The sequence below is a fragment of the Oculina patagonica genome, chromosome 1 (genome assembly GCF_052425735.1).
Source record: "Oculina patagonica isolate OP01 chromosome 1, crgOcupat, whole genome shotgun sequence".
NCBI lineage: Eukaryota > Metazoa > Cnidaria > Anthozoa > Scleractinia > Oculinidae > Oculina > Oculina patagonica.
Window position 1 is genome coordinate 44,770,106 of NC_135758.1, and position 3,907 is coordinate 44,774,012.

A 3,907-nucleotide genomic window follows, 5' to 3' on the forward strand; every position below is an offset into this window, starting at 1 on the left:
AACTGATAAATGTTTGTAGCACTGATCCATCTCAAGTATGAGAGCTGGAAAGTGTTGTAAACTGTTGTGACCCGTCTTAAATTTCGATCTATCAGTTCCATGACAATCTGGGCTCACGGATTGTGGAAAGGGAAGGGAAAATGGACCGAGCGGGCAAACAAAAAAGGGAACTGGAACCGAGGAGCTAATCCGAAAAAAAAAATCAGCTGTTTTACTCTCCCGTTTGCTCTTATAGAGTGTTTTCAAGACAGCCATGTTGGAGGAGTCAAACAATAAATGATATTTGCATAAAAAAATGATTTTTTTTTCCCAAAGGAAAATATTTTTATTGTTTCACTCCTTCAATATGGCCGCCATGAACACACTATAGGCCATTTCCGAGTTATCCTTTGCCTCTTTTTCAAAACGAGTCTACGTGCGAAAAATGCACAACCATTTTCATGCAAATCAAACTCATCTCTTTTTAATGGTTTCGCACGTAGACTCGTTTTGAAACAGAGGCAAAGGGTAACTCGGAAATGGTCTTATAGGCCATTTGCGATCCTTTCTTTATCGTTTGCTCGTCCCCCGCAATGGGTGGTCCTGGAGCAAACTTTCAGTGACATAACACACCACACAAGACAAGAAGTGTGATTTTTATTTTTATTACCTACAAACATGTCTATCTATTACACAAATAGGCTGAGAATGCCATTAATTACAACAATCAGCCAATCAGGATGTTTTGCTGCTGGTCCAGTACTTTCTAAGTGCTTGACCATGCAGTAAAGTTTTTGTAACTGTTATCCTCAATTATTAAGTCTTGTAATAAGCGTCTTATCAACCTTGCACTGCACGTAACCTACACCGAATGCAAATATGGGGCGCTCGGTCGTTGGTGGTGTGGGGTTTTTTTTTTTTTTTTTTTTTTTTTTATATATCATACGATTTTCTCATACGATTTTCTCTCAGTAGGGCCATGCGCTGATAATTACATAAAGGACTGTTCTTCTACGTGACACGATAACTTTAATATTGACAGATAAACTGCACCCGGCGTTTAATGAATAAAACTTTGTGAAATTATTATTCAAAAGAAATAAAAATAAACGACTCCTGAAGAGAACTTCTGTAAACACTTTTTATTTCGATTTATCAAGTGTGATTCATATATCAGAGATAACTTTCGAATCTTAAACCTTCGACGTTTTAACTCTTACTCCTAGACCCTCCTAATCCGAAATACATGCAGCATAAATGTCATGCCTAATCTGTAAAACATGATGCATCTTTCTACGCTATTTAAGAGGGAAAGGTAAATAGGTGCTAGGTGTTTTATGGGCGCCAAGTACAAATTAAAAAATTAACCTTCCATTTTAAAATTGTGTAAAACCATCTTCGCCAAAAAATCCCTGATTTCAAAAAAATACAGTAGGACTTACAAAATTATTGAAGCCATGAATTCAAAATTTAGATTCTTGATTAAAACAATGTTCGCTAACGTATGAAATGTCATTATATCAGTTTGCATTATTTCATAAAGTTATTTCTTTCAGTCAATTAATTATATTATATAATTTATTATCCCGATTTAATTTGAGCTAACATCTTAGTATATTTATATTTTAATCTTTTTTTAATTTTTTATTTAGGTATACTGAAGGTTTTTTAGGATATTTTTATTTTTTTATTTTTCTTTTTATTAGGGCCTCTATTGATAACAGTTTTAATAGTAAAGCTGATGAAGGGAATCCATTAAAATACAATGTTACTTACTAATAAGTTATATCATATAGTTCGTTTTATCATATAATTAATTATATCATATAATTAATTAATTCGTTTTATCATAACTCCTTCATACAATTGATTATGTGATATTCATAATGAATCATATGATGTATAATTCGATGTATCATACACTAATAATATGATATATCGATAATTATCATACATTTCATCGTATATGATATAATGAATTGTATGTTGTAACAAATTTTATCATAAAATTCATTATCTCATATAATAAATTGTACGATAAAGGAATTTTGATATACGAATTATATGATGTAATTAATCAAATGATATAAATAATTGTATGAAAGTAATATATAATGACATACCATAGTATGAAGAGAAAGTTGTTTAAATCATGAATCTATAGTTTTAGAATGTATGGTTTCAAATAATTTTGCAAGCCCTGTTGAATCATTTGAAATACAAACGTTTTTTTAGGAACATGGTTTCGCATAATTTGAAATAGATGTTATTCGATTTCTTTAATATAACGAGTAGCTTATCTATATCACCGAGCATATGATTAAATAAAATTGTATATCAGACACAATGTTTTGGGAGTAGGTTTTCTTAACCCGTGAAGCAAAATGTTAATTAAAGGGAAGTATCAGCTTAGACCCAAACAAAATGCGTAAAATCGAGTCGAGTAATCTATTTAACCAGATTTAACGGGTTAAGAAAAAACACTCTTGATTAGCCTATACCATTTGTAGGAGCAACGAATGGGCCTGCTAGCATGTAGTCTGCAACGCAGGCTGACTAGCACGGGATCCTGTCCTGAAACCTTACTAGAATGATCAAGAGTTCATTTCTCCTTACTATAAATGAAGTGTTAAACAAAGAGTAACTATATTCTCTCTATATTCTTTTTTTGCATGTGATGTAGTACAAAATTTTTCGAACTTGTTTTTTTCATTCACTTCCATTATTTCTATAAACATATTCATCTAAAGAATGGTTTTTGGTAGCATTTGTTGTCTCCAAAATTAAGATTCAAAATATTCATATAATTTTCTTTAAATAAAATATTGTATTTTTTTTTTTAAAATTTATTTTGCCCCCTTTTTTTTGATAAAATTTTTTTTTAATTTTTTTTTTTTTTTTTTTTTTTTTTTCCACGTTTATTATTTATTTTCTTTTTTTTTCTTTTGAGCATCAGTTCTGTTCCAGTCATTACTGTACGTAGACTGCCATGGGCCAAGAGAGACCTGGTAAGTAAACTCGGGTTTTTTTTTTTTTTTTTTTTTTTTTTTTTTTTTTTTTTTTTTTTTTTTTTTTTTTTTTTTTTTTTTTTTTTTTAAATAAATTTTTTTTTTATTATAAATATTTTTTCTTATTTTTTTATTCTGGTTTTTTTTTTTTTTTTTTTGCGGTAACTGGTAGGCTGCATACGTTCATGGTAGATCCGCTGTTCTGGGGCAGCTCTCAGAAGACGGGTGACTGACTAAATGGATTGATGTTAGTAGTCAGGATCACTGCACCGCCTGCTCACTCGTGAAGAAGTGGCCACGCCGAACACTCTTAAGTGGGAAGTATATCATTGCTGACTTGGCACGCCGGCATGCTTCAAAAATATACGCAGCTACAAAATCGCCTCTCTTAACCATGAGGTCTTGTTTCTGAGATGCAGATCCTGAAAGCTGAAGCAGCAGAAAGCATCAGCTGGCCTCTCTGATGGCAGAGAAAATTATCGTCAGAGCCCGAAGTCTAGACAATGTAAGATTGCTCAAATAGTCTTATCAGCAGGTCTGTCTGATGGAAGAAAAATAATCCTCATATTCCGAGGCAGCAGGAAGAATCGACACTGTCTGGTGGAGGAGACAATCATCCGTAGAGCCAAAAGTTTGCAGGATGTAGCTTGCTGAAACAGCAGGAAGAGTCAGTATTTTTTTCTAGTGACAGGGAGTATGATCTGCATAGCCCGTAGTCTGTTCGATGCTGAAGCAACAAGAAGAATTGGTATGTCTTTCCTTTGATGGGGAAGATGGTCCTCAGAGCACCAAGTCTGCAGGACGTTATTTCCGCTGTATAGCTGAGCTGATGGTTGCAATTGTCTTATCAAAGATTGGTATTGTATGCCATTCAGGTGTAAATCTGCATGAGTTCTCAGCTAAATGTCCAAACAGCATAT